The 18683-nt window shown below is 51.0% G+C and overlaps 1 protein-coding gene across 4 annotated transcripts in view; it reads left to right on the forward strand.

Moving 5' to 3' along the window:
• ZFHX3 (zinc finger homeobox 3) overlaps positions 1 to 18683 on the forward strand; it is a 475206-nt gene that overhangs the window by 323487 nt on the left and 133036 nt on the right. The window contains exon 1 of one of the 4 annotated variants that reach the window (XM_035336637.1): positions 12182 to 12366. The exons of 2 other annotated variants lie outside the window; for them this stretch is intronic. The gene's annotated coding sequence lies outside the window, so the exon portion shown is untranslated. Of the gene's footprint in view, positions 1 to 12181; positions 12367 to 15247; positions 15259 to 18683 lie in introns of those variants that run through there. One more of the 4 variants, XM_035336638.1, reaches the window with a different exon arrangement.

Raw genomic sequence — 18683 nt, forward strand, 5'->3', positions numbered from 1 at the left:
ACTCGGTGGTGTGGTGGCTCGTGGAGCACCAGCGGGCTGGCAGCCACGCAGCCTGTGCCACGCTCAGAGACTCTTCGTCTCTCGCTGTGGAGAGCAGGGACGGAGGTGTCACTTGGTGCAGCTGGGCTGCCGCTCCTGTGAGGCGATGGGAGCGGTGTGTGCTGGCTGCCTGCTCCTCCGCGTGGGGTCTGGGCGCACGGTGCGCTGCCGGGGCGGGGGGGAGGCGGCGCGGGGCCTTGGCTGTGCCCCCTGCCAGCACTGGTGCTGCCGCGGTGTTTCCCTGGCACCAGTCCGTGCCTGGGTGGCACCGTGAGCGACTTGGCCGTTGTCACCTGCAGAACCGGCATTCACGTTCCGTTACTGTAACGGCGTTGCTCTTTTAAAAATCTGTTCCAAATACTTTCCTAACAGCGGTAAGACGTAAATACCTGTTCAACTTAACGAGCAGCTGAACATCTCGTCTTCTCCCTGGAAAAGCAGGTGATGCACTTCCCCGAGTAGCAGCTTTGAGCAGTAACAATCTCAGGGGATGGCTGTCTCATACCACCAGCTGCAAGTGTTGGGCTGTGCTCTGGGCTGTAGCAGTCTGGTTTAGCTGTGGCTCTGAGAACCTGATGTGGAGCCCGCAGTGAAATGGCTCATTCTTGCTCAGGGATGGGCCTCCCACAAGGCTGTCCTTAACTCTCTGCTTTCTGCCAAGCACCTCCTGACTGTGCCGAGGTCAGGACAGCCTGTCCAAGTCACTCTTGGACATCTTGAGGTGCGAATTTCCCCAGCAGAGCTGCAGACACAGGGAGCCTTCTGGCACTGCCAGCAGCCACCCGGGGCCTTCTTGCACCCTGTGGGCTGGGTTGGGGAGGTGTTCGCTGCGCACCCGCTGGGGCAGGGTGGTTCTGGAGCCCGGTCCCTGCTGGGGCCGGCCGGGCTCCAGCTGCCTGACCCTGGGTGAAAAGTTCAAATCTGCATTTAAAAAGAGGAGGGCCATTAACCAGTTGGGACAGTCTCCGATCAAGTTGAAACTTTACTTACAGCTGAGCTGGTGTCTTGCTAAGACACGTCCAGCCCAGCCCGTGCGTGCTGCCAGGGCGCTGCATGGCCTCTGCCGTGATGGGGCTGATGGGGCCTGGAGGGCGCTGAGCAGAGCGCTGGCCAGCAAAATGCAGGTGGCACCTGGGGATGTTCTGAGTGTGAATTCCAGGGCAATTTAAACTTTTGCTTCATTGATAGTCTTGCACACTCCTGGAGGGAGTGGAGGACTTTACTGAGGCCCTGTCCCACTCGGATGCAGTGTCGGTGCAGCGCTGTCTTCACACACCGTCCTGGCAGTTGGCCAGGGTTGGGTGCACGGCCCCAGCCTCTTGGGGTCCTCTCCTGAAGGCAGATGTCTGCTGCGTTTGTCCTTCAACCAAGTCCTGGCTGACAGGGCTGGAGCATCCTTCTGAAGAATGCCCAACACCACTGGGGTGGGGCTGCAGGCGCAGCCTCTCCACTGCCATTCACGTTGAGAAATGTTCTTTGGGATGCATGGACGTGGCCGGGAAGGACCCGTGTTTCCCTGCCACCTCCGTCTGTCCTGTGAGCGGGCCCAGGAGTGCTCCCCGCTTTCTGGGGGACTGGCTGAAGACAGGAGTGGTGTGAGCACCAGAGCTGTCCTTCCTGCCCCACGGGGCCTGGCTTCGCCCTGGGCTGCCTCCAGCCGCAGCACCGCAGGCGTGGGGGCGGCAGCAGTGGGGGCTGGTGCGCTCTGTACATCGCAGCATGAGCAGAGCTCTGCAGAGGGTCTTGGTAGCACCTTGCAGCTTTCATTTGTTTACAGGGGTGTTAAGCAAATATAAATAGTTCAGCTGCTCTCCTCCTGGCATCAGGTTTCCCTTGTTAAAGACTCGAGTGTGATTGTGAATGGGGACGGGGAAGGCCCCCAGCATCTCGCGTTCCTGCTCCATTCTGATGCTAAACACCCAGTTTGTAACTCCCTCGGAGCAAGGGCCGCCCTGCCCAGTGAAGTTGCGGCACGTTGTCCCTGAAGAGGTGGCTTCTGTGACCCCTGCTCAGGGGAGAGGCCAGGGGGACGAGCAGGAAGAGGAGGTCTCACCCTGCAGGCTTCTCTCATTGCCTTCAGCTTGGAGGTGGGGAGGGATGTGTTCCCACCCGCTGGTGATGGACCAAAGTTTAATTTGGGTTAATTTCAGCAGGCACGGTGCATTTTGCAGCATGTTGCTGCTCTGCTGAGGGCGAGCGTCCGGATGCCCCTGGAGGGATCCGGCGTCTGCGGGCACCATGGCCTGGGGCAGCCGGTGCGGCTGGGAGGGCTCCGGGAGGGCCCCAGCCATGGCCGCGCGCGCTGAGTGCTCCTCTTGGTGCGGTTACTGCTTCGGGCCAGAAATGCTTCGGTGGTGTTTATGTCCTGTCTCCCCAGCACAGCGGCGCGGCCCCTACCCGCGGTGGTGCAGGCTGTCCGTGCCAGGGCTGTCTGGCGGTAACTGGGGTAAGGAAAATGGTCCCTGTGCATCAAACTCCTTGGGAGTGGGAAGTAAGGGGGAGAGTTTTCTCTCAACCCTTTCTTATTTTCTGTATGTGTGTGGAAATGGTGATTTTTCTGAAATCCCTGTGAGCAATTTCCCAGCACTGTAGGGGTCTTTTAACTTTGTAAAGCTCATTTTATAGGAAATGTTGTTCAGACTGGGTATGGTCCAGACAGGAGATCTGAATTTAGGGTATTGCAGTGTGAAATACAGTTTTTTCTTGTTCTCTTTGGGCTGTTCGGACTGTTTCTGTCCTAGTGGTGCTCTCAGCGTAAAGGTCTGAGGTAAGAAGCGACTTGAAAAGGCTGCGTGGCATGTGAGGAAGCAAGTTAGCTCTTAATCATATCATATATTAGCCTCCTTTGCCGTAGATACATCTGCTGTAAAATGCTCAGTGCTGAGAGCCTGATTGGGCAGCCCATGCTAAGTGTTCAAACTCCTGCTGCCTTTTTTCTTCAAACAATATCTTCTGGCTTCCAGATTTCTGATAAATTGATAAGAGGAATTGCGTGAGTCAATAGAGTTGTAGACACTTTGCCAATATAACCCTAGCGCTATTGATCTGCCAGTAAATTAAAGTCTTACTTAGAGGCTGCCGATATTTCTAATCTCCTGCCTCACCAATTACAACCTCCCAGCTACCTGGCAGAGGCAGCGGGCGGCAGACCAGGCTTCGGAGGCTTTCCCGGCGAGCCGGCGCGGGGCTCGGCGCGGGAGCGCGTGCGGGCAGGGGCTCAGGGTGGCTGTGCGGCGCTTCGGGTGGGAGCACTGCAGGAGGACCTTCCCAGGCCTTCTGCCCTTACGCCAGGGCAGAGCAGAGGCTGCGTGAGGAGGTGTAGGGACGCAGGGAGCCCGTCTCCAGGCCACTCGTTGGGGTTCTCTGCCCCGATGCTTAGTAACCCCTCTGATGGCACGGAGCTCGGGTGGCCGATGCCTGCAAGCCACCAGGCAGTGGTGCTCGGGTCAAGGACGGCCTCGGCTCTGCCAGAGGGAACCTTCCAGGAGGGGCAGGGAGGCTGAGGCGATGATTTCGGGAAGGGATGTGGGAAAACTTCCCTGTCCCTGCTGTTCTCGGGTCTGTTGTCCCTTGGCTGTGCCCTCTTGGCTGCGTGTTTGAAGCTGGGGACAATAATGGCAGCTTTCAGATGTCCGGAGAGGAACAATGGCATCATAGAGCTCCCCGCCGGGGCTCCCACTTTCAGCGATGATGGTTTCAGCAGATCGCTTGCCCGATAAGCCCCTTTCAAGTCTCATTTACGTTTGAAAGTCCGTAGTTAGCTTTGGGAAGAAATCTCCAGATAAATGCTGTGTTCTTTCTAATACCCCAGAGCGAAAATCAATGGGAGGGATAATTCCTTCCCTTGTCCTACACAGACTTTCATGTGTTTCTACCTCCAGCAGCACCTTTTAAATAAAGAAAAGAAGCAGCCCTCCCTTTCCTGCTCTGCCTTTCAGGGCAGAGCCCTGGCTCCTGCCAAATCATCCCCAAAGGAGAGCAGCGCGGTCCCGCCGGAGGCTTTCCAGGACCCAGTCTGCAGGTGGGGCAGAGGCAGCGGGAGCAGCGTGGGCTCGCAGGGCTGGCAGCAGCCACGCTCCTGAGAGGGCTCACAGGGTGACCCAGCACCAGGAGCTGGTGGCGAAATCGGTGGTAGCGTAGTTTGAAAAGCGAAGAGACTTAAAGCATGTAATAGTAATAATGCTCTCATTAAATCCGGTCAAGTGGAGGTACTCGCTGTCACAACGCTGTGAAGCAGGTGGAACGTATACCCACAGCGTTATGGTTTTGTTCTGAAGTTTGTGCGGAGTGCTTTGGTCAGTAACTTCCCTGCTGCTGCGTGCCCTGCAGTGCCCGTTCTGTGGCAGATCCCGTTTCCAGAAATATCTCGGCAGGAATTAGTAGCTGAGACTGGTACGAGACAGCTCCTTCAGACTGCCCGGGAACATGCTTGTGTTTGAAAGACATATCCTCCAGAAATTAAGTTATTTAGATGGCCACCTCTGTGCTAGCTGTATTGAATTGTATTTTCCCTGATGTTGTGAAGTTATCGCAGAGGATGTACATTAAAAATTGTAACTATTCCAAGTACTGCTGTCTTGGCAGGGATCTGCTGAGTCTCATGATCTGTCCATAATGGAGTGGAGATGCTGAGCTGCAGTTGGATATATTTACCCCAAAAGCTTTTGTGTGTGCGTGTGTGGAGGAACCATCTGAACAGTCATACTGTCTGAGTGCTTCCTTTACCTTTCTGGTAGCCTAACGTGCAATACGAGCAGCAGTGAAGTTAGGGTACCAGGTTTCCTCCCCTGGTTAGAAGAGGTGCACAGATTACTGAAACGGTGACAATAGGAAAGCTGAGGAAAATCTTTAGAATTGAACAGATCCTCAAAAAGGAAGGCACAGAGAGGTTGAAGCTGACTCAGTTCCCTGTGTAAGATTTGAGATACTTGAATCCCGTTCACCCTGACGGTGCTGATTCCCTACACGAGGTCAGGTTGGTACAAGGTTTCTCTGCTGTTTCCAAATAAGTTTTTAGGGGTTGTTTTTTTTTATTATTATTTTTTTCTTTCTTACACCCTCCACACCCCAGTCTTTAATTGAAGATGCAAACTTTATTTCAGCAGCTTGTTGACATTCAGTTACCTCTGCGGTGGATGGCCTGAAACAGCGACAGGATTCTCTGGAAGCAGCATAGTGCTGACTCTTGTGTCGTTGTGGTCAATACAGAAAAGGGCATTTCAGCACCCCCTGTGCTGATGTAATTGTTTTAAGGTAATTGGTTGATGTAATTGAAGGTAATGCATGCTCGGTCTGTCTCAGCGGGTGCTAATCCCTGCTCCTGGAGGCACAGGGTGGTGCAGGATGCGAAGGCTGGCTCCGGCCCTTGGGTCGTGCGTCTGTGGGCCTGCACCCAGGCCGTCAGTCCCCGCGTGGTGCAGCGTCTCCTCTTCCAGGCCTGGCCAGGAGCATCTCCCTGCCTCCTGCTGCCTCCTGGGGACCCTGCCCCGGGACCCAGGTCCCAGCCAGCTGCTTTTGCCGCGCCGCCTCCCACACATTTTCACGGTTTAGTCCCGTGGATAACTCCTCACTCATTTTAAACAGTACAAGTAATTGACGAGGAATTCAACTTGCTTTTCTGCACGTTTGTGCTCATAAAGGCTGGTAACTACTTTCTGCACCTCTCAGTGGAGCAGAGGAATAACCCAGGATGACTTCTATCATGAATATTACGTGGCACTTGACAGGGAGAGACAGTGCTAGGATGAAAACTATTCATTAGCAGCATCTCTGTGTTTATCTGGGTTTGCTTGTAGGATCGGGATCAGCTGAAACATTTTTCTGGTTGGTCTGTGGTGATTTTGCTTCAGCTGTTAAAGGAACAGAGCATGATTCAGCAGCCAGCCCTCAAATTTCTCCTTCTGTGAATCCTGAAATATTTAGTGCTCTGTATGTGAACGTAACGACTGAGCAAGAGTATGAACAGGTTACAGTCCCAAACCTCTAATTTTTGACTTGCAGGAAACCTAAGTTTGGGATTTTTATGCTTTTTGTCCAGGCTGGTCCGTCGGACAGCATTCCTAATTTATTTCCACAAATTGATGAAGGCTGTAATTTACTATTTTAAGAAGCATGTGGTTCAAAAGACCTTTAATTAAAAAAGAAAGTTCAGTGCATGTCTGAAACTATAAGAATCACCAGACTGGATCAGAGCAGTAATTTGTAGTAATTTGATCTGTGCAGAGTGTATATTTCTTCCTTATTTTCTTCTTTTCCAACCTGTGTAGCAGTGTATTTATAGAGTCCTAAAACACAGGTTTTGAATGGAACTTTTGCATTAGCAAAAGAGTGATTTTGCTCAGAACAAGGCCACCTATCCTTAAAGCCTCTCACTAGATAGCTTGTGCCCATGCTTCATCACTTGTAGGGAAAACCTTAACTCCTAACCTAACACTTGTTCTGAGGTGATACAAGATTGCTATATATATATATATATTTTTTCCCCCTCTTGGTGGATAAAGAGTAAAATAGGTCATCACTGTTTTATAACAATTATCTGTACATTGGAAAAGATATCGCTGTCTGTTCTTTTCAGAGTTTTACAGGACCAATTATCCATTGAAACAGAAAGGTTTGCATAACCTTCAAAACAAGCCTCAACAGTGTTTTACTACAAATCTAACCTCCTGTGTGTTCTTGAGCCTCTGTCGCCTCTTGGCTCCCGCGATGGCTGGCAGCACCGTGCTTCCTGGTGTGATGGAGCGTTGCCTTTCACCGTTAGCGGGTGTCACTTTGATTTTGGTAGCATAAGGTAGGAGCACCTGATTTCCTTATTTCTATCCCTTATTACACTTAAATACCTCTGTTTTATTCATGCCCTTCTTTTTGGCTTGTGCTCGCCCTCCTTTCTGGAATCTCGGGGTTTCCGAGCTCTTGGCTTGTGCAGCTCCTCCCGTGCTGCCGCAGCCTCTGAGCCACCTGCAGCCGCGCTGGGGCCGGGCTCTGCTCTCCCTGTGCTCTGCGGCTGCTTCCCCAACCTGCTGCACTGCCCCTTGTGCAGAGGTTTTCACTGGTCTGCCCACAGCAAGGCACAGGCTTTTCTCCTGTAATGCTGCAGCTAATTAAAAACCTAGAAATGCACATGAGTAGCTCGTAGACACCTCATTGTGCATTATCTAGCAGAACACCATATAGAATTGCCTGCCACTGTGAGGTTCTCTGAGGCTCCTCTCTGTTCGTCTCTACCGTGACTGATCTAATTGTTTAATTTACAGATTTTCCTGCCCGGCTATTCAGCTGTTCTCCAGGAATCACTAGTACATTTGAAGCAAAACACTGTACTTGGTGCACAGTCTTATGGTAAATGCTCTGCTGCCATGCAGTAATGAATGGTTGATTTATGGTTCTTGTATTAGTCACCTAACTTAATGTTTCACCTTGAATATTAAAGAGGAAGTTGAGGCTAAAAGGAAAGCATCAATGTTGTAAAATGGTAAAAGTTGAGTAAAAATAAACACTCCCCCAGGAGCAGTGACTTCCAAGGGCACAATACTCACTCAGGTTCAGACTGAAGACCCACCGCTGTGCGCTGGGCTGCATGGACCATGCCGGGCCATGTCTGCACTGTTTGCTCCTTCTTTCCACCTCAAGGTAGCCAGGCTGGCACAGCCTGTAAAATATTGTCCCCGATGGCCTAGCGGAGGTGTGGTGTGAGCTATAAAGAGTGCAAGATGCCCAGCAGTGTATTAAACACTAGTTGAGTACAGGAGGGCAGCATATCACGGGAGAGAGATAAGCAAAGTTCTCTGATTGTGGATCAATAAAGGTTAGTGACATCATATCTCAAAGTGAGAGAACCTGCTTTCTGCAGAGCCATTTATCAGATCACGGGCTGAAACAGCATTAACCTTTTCCTAGCCAGATCTCTGCTCTTCGTCTGACTCCAGACAGAGTAACCTTCCCTGCTGGCAGCAGAAGGCTCCCCGACCTTGCCTTCGTAATCCTGGCGGGTGTAATGGCAGAGCAGCCGAGCTGTGCCGGGCGCTGGGGGGGTTCTCTGGAGGCTTCTGCTGGCTCCTCACCGCAGCGTGCCGCGTACAGCGGGGCAGCGCTGCGCTGCCTGGGAGCTGGGTTGTGAGGTGTGCTGCGGCTGGGAGCTCCGCATTTGGGAGTTTGTCTGCTGTTCTTCTGTCGGTACGGTTCTGGTGAGGGGTAAGATGCTCCGTGTAGGTGCTCAGAGATAAGAGAAGCGAATCAGTTTGGTTAAAGGTCTGGCCTTGTGCCAGGCGTCTCAGGATGTGGTTGCAGAATGAAAAGGTATACTTGGATTAGCTTGGTTTTTACGGCAGCAATGGCAGTGAAATCGCTGTGGGACGGTCCTTAGGAGAAGTTGTATGGGGCGGCAGGAGGCCCTGGGTGTGTTGCTGTGTGGCTGGCCTTCCTTGAAGTGTCTGTCCTCCTGCTTTTGCTGTTATTGTTACCGAAATAGATTAAAGCTAAATTGAATGTATCAGCCCATTCTGCAGTCCCATTTCTTTGCTGTGTGCTGTGAGGCACCAGCTTTCCACATGAATGCAACTTCTGAATGTCGGGGACGTGGAGCCGTGTGCCGTGCAGGCTCTGTTTAGAGCAGCGAGCTGCGGTGAGCCCTGTGCGTGCTGCTGGTGGAGCTGCTCTGCCGGCGATTCCGTGTGCCGCTAGGGCAAGCTCCCGGGGTGGTCGGTCCCACCCGAGGGGACCCCCCTGTGGCTTTTCACTTTCTGCTCGTGTTGGCGTTGTTGCAGATGAGCAAACTGTCATTGCTGTTACTTAATTCAAGGTGGTCTGCACTGCTGAAGTAACTAGTAGGTTAACTAGTAAGGTCACCCAGAAGCTGTGGCACAGGCGGTTAAGTTCCCTTTTCCTTGACGCGTGTTTGGCTGTGTTAAAGCCCACTGTCTTTAAACTTACCTTGCTGTGTTATCTCTTACGTGCTTTCCTCTATCTCCTGCTCTTCTAAATATGCAAGTAACCTGGATGATTTTTTGTGCTGCCAGTGGGTTCAAAGTGATGTGAAGCTTCTCGTCCCCCAGTGAAAGCATCGCGACCTCCCTGGGCATGGCAGTGGCTGCTCGTGCCAGAATGTCCTAAAAGCCTCTTTGTGAACCTCCAGGGCCCTGTGTGTTGCCTACAGCTCTAGAGCAGCTGTCTTAGGGAAAATTTGTATTTTCTGGTGGTTCTGTTTAAGACTGCTGCCTCGCAACCAACCTCTGTGTCCAATTACCAGTTCAAACTATGGTTTGTATTCTTAGAAAACTGTCGTAAGCTTTTTGGAAACACTGTGCCATAGGATGCTTCCATTTAGGAGTTGTACACGTTGTAAGATACAAAATTCTCTACAGATGTAGCTGGTGAAGTTGATTGACGTTTTTTGACACTTCGAGCCCCACTTTCTCAATGACATTGAACTTGGAACACAGCTGCAACTTGTAAAATAGAGCCACTTTTTCCCTTCTTGCTTTGTTGAGGTCTAGGTGTGACAGTACCACATTAGGACAAAATAAAGTACTCCAATGTGTTCGGGACCCACTGATTTCTGTTATACAGCCCCAAACAGGTGAAAAACCGAATTTTCAGTGAGAGCACTTCCTGAAGTCATTGCAGGGAAGCTCAGCGTTTACGTTAGAGAAGCGTGCAGGAAAACACAGCAGTGACAGAAGATGGCTGAAAAGGGTTGCGTTGTGGTGTGACAGCAGCTGTGGGAGAGCATGAGAGGCTTTCTCCAGGTGAACGCACTCCAAGTCCCCGGGGACTTCAGCACAGCGTCTGTCTGGTGCTGTCCCTGCCAGCAGAGGAATGTGACCGGCCCCTGGAGTGTCTGTGCCCCGTAGTGTGGAAGGTGGGTGTAGGTATTGGTATTTCTGCAGTGCCAGAGCAGGCCGCTGGTTTTCAGTAAATGACAGGAGAGGCTTCTGCCTGGAGGAATCCACGGTCTGAGTTCAGAGATGAGATAGGAAGGAAGGATGACAGATGGAGGGTAAGGGGCAAGAGAAGAGTTAATTCCCTGAATGAGTTTCTGTTGTCCAGCAAGGAAATGCCTTTCCTTTTGTTTTTTTTTTCAGAAGCTACAGAGATTTGAGTTATAAAGACTTTTTGATTACCTTTCATCCTTTTTCCACTGGTGACTTCCCATTGGAAAAAGAGCCCCTTTTCTGTGGTTTGTTCAACTGCTTCAGGGAGCAGCTGGGGGCTGTGCCGTTACGCATCCTAGCAGGTCGGAGGAGATGCTTATGATTCGAGCCTGCACTAATGGGCTGATGTCCAAGTGGAAAGTGTATTTTCAATGAGGAAGTGCTGAGATATTAGTGGAGCCTGGATTACCCTGTGATTGTGCTGTCAATACTGCTGTATTGAGTCGGAGAGAGCCTGCACAACACAGGGAAACACTTAGCTCACTACTGCTGCTTATTGAGAAGCCAATAGCAATTTACTTGCTGACACTTGACATCGAATCCATTCCCAGAGGTGCAGCTCCTGCTAAACCACTGTTGGGCTCTCCTTAACACCTGCTCCTTGCCTTGACTTCAGAGATGCAGGTGTGAGGGAATGAGCAGAGCTGATGCTTTTCCAAGTACACCCACCCCTGGGGGAGAGCAGAGAACCAGTTCATGCCCCCGTTTCGTGTGCCGTTGTTCTGCTGTGACTGGCAGGTGTAGACCAACTTCCAATGGGGTGAAGGGAAACTTTTACTCTGGAAAGGTGATGGGATTAACTTCGTGCAAATATGTTTCATTTTCGTGTGTGTATTCAGTGAAAAAGGGGAATACTGAGGGGGTATGTGAGTGTTCTGGCCCTTCCATCTCATAGCCTGACAACCTGAAGCATCTAGGACCTTTGGGTCGGAACAGATGGGTTCCTCCTGTTCTGCTTCTTTGTTTTCCTGGGACCAGCGCAGACAAGCTCTGATGGTTTTTCTTACAAGGTACGTATGGATGCAAGAAACACTCAGGATCATTTGCTGCCAAATACTTCTGAGAAAAACAACTTCCAGGATATTTCTCTGAAGGGTCAACTCCCTAAAGTGGGGAATAACACATGGAGTAAGGACAGGATTGAAACAAAATTAGGATGATGATACAAGATAAACTAGAAAGAGGACAAAGAAAATGGGGAGTCTGTGTCTTGGCTTTGATACCTGATGGTGTATTCTGCTCTGGGACATCAGGTCCCGGTGTTGCAGTTCTGCAGTGGTCCTGTTTCTTGAGGACTTAGAGACATAAGCGGGTGGTTCCCTCAGCCACTAATGTAGTGGGGCAATGAAACGCTCTCAGTTTTCCAATCGTGGCTCTTGCTGTTTTAATGTGTTACCTGGTAAACAGTCCTGAATATCCCCCCCAAACAAAACAAAACAAAAACAACTAAACCTTCCCATTAGCTGTGGTGTTGCTCTTTGGTGCAGTTCCCTGCACATTGCTTTTGTTTGCCCGAACTACCAACTGGGTAGAAAACCTGTGTCCTAAATATAAAAAGAATCAAAGCAAATGTGATGCCTGAGGAAGACACTTGGAGCTACAATTTACATTTTGCAGAAGTAAAATTTAGGTCATATTGCAGGTCATGTTTTAAATATATTCGTTGCTCTGTGCTTGCAGCGTCCGTAGCCGTGCGTGCAGCTGCCTTGGCTCGGCAGGGTGGAGAGGAACCACTGTGCTCCGGGACCCGGGGCAGCATCTGCTTCCAGCACGGCCGTGCAGGAGGGCACCGCTGCTGGTGGTGTGGCACGAGCTGTTCCCTAAGGCTCGCGGGGCTACAAGCGCAAAGCAGCTGGCGTGTGACTGTCACGCAGCCCCTCCGAGGACGGGGGTTAGTGGCAGCCTGCTGGGACGCAGGGACACAGTGGGACACGAGGTGAATGTGTCGCCTTCCTTTAAACTTCTGCCGAGGACAGGGCTCAGATGGGGAACGCCACTAGGTAGGGTTTTCCAGGTTGCCCCGTGTCTGTGCTGTGCATGTTTCCTCCTGCGGGCTGCCTGTGGTCCCAGCACGTGGTAAATCATGTCGCGTCGTTGGCTGCCAGTCAGGTATTGACCTGCTGTCTTCTCTGAACGCGTCTTCCCTGCCAGTCGGCCCCAGACGCAGTGTGCCTGTTCCCCCTCCTCCCTCGTCTGACCCTCGTCCCGAGGCACGTGTTCCTGTTTGCGGTCCTGAGCCACAGCAGCACCCGTGCCGGAGACTTGCTGCTCTATCTGATGGCTGTAACCAGAGCTAGGAGACAACGTGGCTGGGGAGCCGAGCTGGGGAGCCCCAGGGACCTGTCTGCTCAGCATCAGCAAAGCTTTTCAGCAGGGCTGGCTTCCTTCATGAATTTGAGTAAGTGAGGTGTCCAGCAAAAAGCAACACAAAAATGGATTTGGTGACATGTAAGGAGGAGCAGCAGTGGCACGTGGTGGAGGGGAGTGCAGACGTAAAAGGAGTAACACCGGATGCCTTCGGAACATCGGTGGAGAGGGTGGGGGAGCAGGAGCGTACTTTGGGGTGCTGGATGGCCCTGCTGGCAGGTTAACACCGTGGTGCCTGCTTTAGTAGAGGTGCCCGTTGCTTATTATATTTTGTTTTAGTCTGTTGCTAATCTTGTTCAGCAGTTGCTCCTCTTAATTACTGAAGTACTTTTACAGAGATGGTAACAGATTAATCCTTCCAGTTCTGCTCGCTGCCAGAAGAGATTGCCACCATTATTCTCACGTTATAGGAGCTGCCACAAGGAGAAGCAGAGTTAAGTTTAGAAAGCCTGTGTGCGTGTGCGTGCTGTTCTGTAGATGCAGGAGCGTAAGGTGCCAGGTACCCAGCGGGGGCAGTGCGAGTGCGGGCAGGGGTTGGGGCAGCGTGGCTGTCACCTGGCTGGGAGCTGACTGGAAGGTTTTCGAGGGGGTGACAGCCGCTGTGTGATGGCGTGGATGTACCTCTGCAGGCCTTCTGCAGAGCTGCTGAGGCATCAGTTATCTGGTCCTTGCCTCATCGGAACACAAATATTAACTGACAAACAATTGCATAATAAACGACACAGTCACTTGGGCCTGTTGACTTATCTTCCAGCAAAAGAAATAAACAGGGGAAAGTAGGAAAGTTAACTTATAAACCAATAAACTGTTATTGCACTTGCGTTAGTGTGGCCTGAGGCTTGCACAGTGACTGCTGGGCTGGTGTCTCCCAGTAGCTCAACTTAGAGAAAACAGAGAAATATTTACTTGTTAAATACACAGGAGAACAGGACTGCTCTAGGCACTGTGGTAGCGGGGCTCATACACGCGGCTGGTTGTAGCGGTATGCAGTCTCATTGCGTGCTTCCTCAGAATGCTTCTGCAGTGCAGCTTTAAGCCCTGTCTGGCTGTGTCCGCAGGAACCTAGTAATTTTCTTGAGCAGAAGTGTCTAAGGCTGAAAGCTGCTCAGTCAGTGTTTACTAAAAGGTATCTAGAGTGGAAATGTAAATCTGCCAGAGCAGATCTCATGTATATTTAGGTTGCCTGAGTTACCTCTTGTTGGAAACATTAATGCTGGGTCATTAAGACTGTCTCCCTTCTACTGCTGGTGCAGGCATTTCTTTCTAAATATTGATGTAACAACTTCCTCGCTCGGACGTGGTTTGCAGCCCTGCTGCTTCCATTGGAAGAGTTCCTGAGCTCGGCCGCCTTGCCGCTGCGCACGTTCTCGCGCACACGTGCATGTGCACGCACGCGCCGGCCTCCAGCCGGGACGGTTCAGACCGTGTGGGTTTGTGCTGTCCTGGGAACGTCCGTCCCCGTGGCTGTTCGAGCTGCTTCTGGTGAAGCCTACGTTGTTTTTTCTGTGACATGGCCACACTTGTACATGTAATTCCAGCTGGCATCTTGCGGTGCCCTTAGGATGCCATCTCTTGCTTCCTTTCCTTTAGAAGCACCCTGAACAGCATTCTCGGATCAGACTTTGCCATTTTCACAGCTGCGTTGCGTTGTTTGTTCTTCCGTCCTGCCTAGCACAAGTCTGTCTCCTCCTTTATAATTCCTTATTGGTAAATGCTGAATTTATTGCAGAAATTCATGTTTTCCCCATTACACTGCTGTGTTTATTTCCTTTCCTGATATTCTGATCCTCAAATCATAATTTCTTCTTGCGTAATATTCTGGTCTTCCGCTGTGTTGGTTGTGCTTCCCAGTTTAATTTGGTCAACAAATACCGCTCTGCCCGCTGTTGCAGCAAGGCCATCAGTGAAGTTGGTTAGAAAGATGATTCCCAAGACCATTCCAAATAACTTTCACCCCGGGCAGTATTTTCTTTAAATCATCTTGTTGTCTTCTCTAGATCTAGTTTTATGTCTTGAATTTTAGCTTGCCCCCCTCCTCTCCGGCTGAGTTCCCTATGGCACGGTATTGAATAAGGAGCAGTTATTTTTGTAAAGAAAGATACTGTGTTAGCGTGCACAGTGTGTCTTGGATAAGCCTGCCTTGTGCTTTATCCTGATTTCTGTGTGTTGCTGCCTCTTTAATTGCTCTTCCTTTCACAATACTTACAGCTCTGTTACTGAGATAAAGCTAGTAGGACTGTAGCAGCCTCTTCCGCTCCTCCCAGCCCTCTTTTGATACAGGTCCTGTGTTTGCTGTTCTGTACTTCTTCACCTTTCCCTTGCTTAAGTCCAGGTGTGGGACTGTGCTGGGAAGTCTGTGGTGAAGCAGAGGAACAGCGGCAGGAGGAGGCGAGGCAGGGGTCTGTGCTGCTGAGACGCTCTGCTGCCTGCGCTGGGAGCAGCGTCCCCTTCCCTGCCAGCAGCGTTCCCGCGCGTCCTTCTCTTGGGTGGTGTGGGGGCAACGGAGGGGACGCGCCTGAGCGGTGTTCCCTCTGCTTGGCCAGAGGTCGTTACCAACACCCGGCGCAGGGCAGCAGGTGAAGGCCAGCTGCAGCAGTTGGCACGCTTAGGAAGGGCCCTACTGGACACCTGGGGGCTGCCAAGGAAGGGTTTCCGTCTGTACCCGGCCTGGCCCAGGCTGTTTTGAAAAGAAATAACTTCCTGTGAGCAGTGGTGGCTCCTGCTGAGAAGTTTGTGTCCTCTGGAAAGGAAGGTCTGAAGAGAAGCAGCACGAAGTCTCCAGGCTGTAAACTGAAGCTGTGTGGAGCCGAGTGACCTGAGATCTAGTACAGGTACACCATTCATCCTCTGGCTTGACTGAGCACAGGCAGGGCTGCTCTGCAGCCTTCTTCCCCACCCAAGGTGTAGGCTGGGGAGCAGCGACGTTTGTTCCCACCGCTCCCCCAGGGTTGCAGCTGTGGGTCTGCTGGTATCAGAGAAAATGCCAGGGTTTCCTGGTGTCTGGGGAGCTGAGGGTGTACAGAAGGAATTGCTTGCAGGTGAGGATACCCTGAAAGGATGCTGTGGCACTTCAGATGCAGCTGGATTCGGTTCCTAAAGGAGTGTTCATTCCTTCGCACGCTTTGCTAAGGTGCTGGGTGAAACAAATGGACTTGTTCTCACCTAGCAGGAGAGCTCCTCGGTGTGCTGGTGTTACCCCGAGGCATATGCTAGGAACGGACTTCATCTGAGATGCGAGTTCTGGGGTTTCTCTGCACTAACACTGCAGTACCACAGAATTTCTGGAATCTGCTGAAGGACGGGAGAACAGTCTCAGGGAACTCAAGAGCCCAAGGAATGCAAACGCATGGTTAGTTCTGCCATAGTTCCTCTTATCCCTTGGTGTGAACTTTGCAACCCATCCTAAGCACCCGTTCTCTTCCAGCAAGCCACAGCAAGGTTCGGGCATTCCTTTGAGTCCATGGTAAATCCCATACCACAATCTGCTTTGTCCCTTAGGATCTGGATGTGAGAGCTTTGCTGTTGCTTGGAGAATAGGCTGAAGATGAGCAGCCTGTGGCTGCCTCTGTTTCTAAATCACAAGCTTTCATTATTAATAGTCACCTGATGGGGAGGAACATCTTTCCTCCCTCTTGCAGTCACAAGAAAAAATGCATTTTTCACAGCAGGCCTTGCTGTGAGGCCAGTGAATGTGGAACGATTTTTTTGGCTTGATTCTGAGGTTGTTCTCAGTTGTCTCAGCTGTAGCTCCCTGGTGCCGAGTGCTGCAGCTCTGGGGACGGTTCCTTTGTACCTCTCCACCTTCTGAACAGCAGAAGGTCTGTCTGGAGCGAAAGGAGCCACACAAGTTCCTTAATTTTGTGGCAGGCATGTTTCGAGGCTTAGGTAAGCTGCTGGATTTGAGGGAAGCATGAATCATGTTGGTTAGCTGGGAATCTGATGAATAACCCTGCTGTGTGGTTACTGGAAGTGAAGGCGATGTGCCTGTGTCCCTGAGATGTGCTGCTGCTCTCATGTGAAATTCAGTCTTCCTGAAGAAACGTGGGGTAATCTTGGACGTGTGCTATTTGTTAGTTTTTTTTTGCCTCATAATCTATTAATATTTTGGGGACAGTTGTTGGGAGGTATTTACTCTGTGTCAGGAGTTACTGCCATCCGACTGGTCCACAACAATCAGTCACTCGCTGGATACGGGGGCTGGATACAGCCCTAAAAAGTGTGGGGGGAAGAGTTCAGTCTCTTGTGCTCCCTGTGGACAGGCCTAGCAGAGGAATGGCCATCGCGTGGTGAAACTCGGCGTTTCTTTGGTTTGCTGCCAGCTGGGGGTCAGGAACGGTGAGGACCCAGCCCTCCCCTCCTGAGCTCCAGGCTGGGTGCTCCTGCGTTCGCACCTCGCCGTGCCCGGAAAGATGCTGTTAGCAGTTTCCAGGGTTTGTGCATATTTGTCCCTAGATTTTCACACAAGGTCCCTCAACCTTCAAATGCTGCTGCTATAGAATTCCAGAGGAGACTAGAGCTCCTGAGACAACTGGGGACGATAATGGCCAGTTCAGCACCCAAGGTCACATTTTCTGTGCTGATCTTGGGGGCTCTGAAGAGGCTTGGTGCTGCAGCGGACCTTGAGGTTCCACTGGCAAGTGGTTGTAACACAAATGAAGCTCTTTGCACAGCACGGCGTCCCTAAAAGTGAAAGTGAAATTTCACTTTTCTCCCTACTTTACTCTGAGCGAGACTGTAAGCATTACGTACATAAGTGTAATACTGAAACTTAGTTGTAATCACCTATCTTACTTAAAACGTCTGAAATAACACACATCCTGGTAAAGCCAACGTCCTTCTCTGCAGGGATCTCGCAGACATGCCGCTGAAGGAGCGAGTTAAAAGCAGCAAGTGGTCAGGACAAAAAGTACGTTTACCCCAAGAATTTCTTTGGGCATGTTCAGCACCTACCCCGTGTCACAGAGCCGTGCCTTGGTGGCAAACAAAGGTGGATGGTGGGAAGTTCCCTGCGCGGCAGCCGGTGGTGGTTCAGTTCTGACCGCTTGTCCTGCTCATCCTTCCAGCTTAGTTTTCACTCACGGTGACTGGTTTTCCAAAATTTTGCTGCATTAACAGTCCATGATCTCTGGTACACATCAGATGCTCATCCTGGTGTGTATTCTGGTGCCTTCTCCCTTGCATCTTTCGGAGGTGGATCTTCAGCAGCCTCCTTGTGCTCTGGACCTCCTTGATCTTTTAAAGCTGGTTGCTGTTCCAGGCGCTGCTTGCTGGGTACCCATGCCAGCTTCTGACTTGTACGGCATCTCGACACCAGCAGTGCTCGGTACACAGACCGAGTTGTGGCTTTGACTGGTCGTTCTGGCAGCTGCTGCTTATGATTAAAAAGAAAATCAATCACTGTCGCCTTGGACCCCAGTGCCAGTGATTTCTCAGTCCACAATACATCGGCTTCTTCCTCATCAGAGGATCTTCGACTCAGGACTGGCCCGAGGGTTGTTCTTTGACTCAGGCTGCTACCAGAAAGCAAGTCTGATTTTATGACTGGTACAGGTAGCCACGAGTTTTCCCTGCCTGAAGACACGAAGGTGAGACCCAGGAGACCCTTGGATTCTGATTTTTGGTTGTTCCCTCAGTGCATTGGTGTGTAGCTTCAAAAGAAGACCGGAGGGTAAGAAAGGCAATTTCTTGCAATTACTGTTGCTGTATGATGACACCCAGGAAATTCCCTTACGTCTTTGGTCCTCTGGGGAATTCAGAGCCATCACGTCAGCTTTTGGGCCGTGCTCAGACTGCCTGCAAAGGCCTCGTGCACCTCGCAGCTCGAGTTCAGGGCAGCGGCTGCAGCTGAGATCACCTCCCTCCTTAGCAAAGGGAGCTGGTCGCAACTCAGCTGTCAGAGCATCTAACTTGGCCTCTCGTGTGCCTGTCGTGAAGAGAAACTGTTCAACAGCTGGTAGAGGTCTTCAGGTGGTTCTTGTTATTTCTGTCTGTGCAAACTGGTGGAACTTCCTCCAGCCCTGGTGGGAGTGGCAGAAGATGCTGTGCATGGGATGAGCAGAGGGAAGAGAAAGGTGCTTCTTTACCCAAATAACTAGCTAGTCAAAGATCCCCAAAGGTCTCAGTTTGCATGTAATTTATGGATACTGTGATCTCAAAATGCAAAATACTGAGAAGCTATTTTTTTTCCTATAACTGTAGTCCTTGAGGGGAAAAGGGGTTGTCGTGCAGTCTTAGTTTTCATTTTTCTCATCATTCCCACTTTCTGTGATGTGTTATTTTTCCAATGCTACCCTTTGCTGTTGCTACCAGAGATATTTTAAAGTAAGATGGTGCATTATCTGTGGTATT

This window comes from Oxyura jamaicensis, chromosome 11, assembly GCF_011077185.1.
Source record: "Oxyura jamaicensis isolate SHBP4307 breed ruddy duck chromosome 11, BPBGC_Ojam_1.0, whole genome shotgun sequence".
Taxonomy (NCBI): domain Eukaryota; kingdom Metazoa; phylum Chordata; class Aves; order Anseriformes; family Anatidae; genus Oxyura; species Oxyura jamaicensis.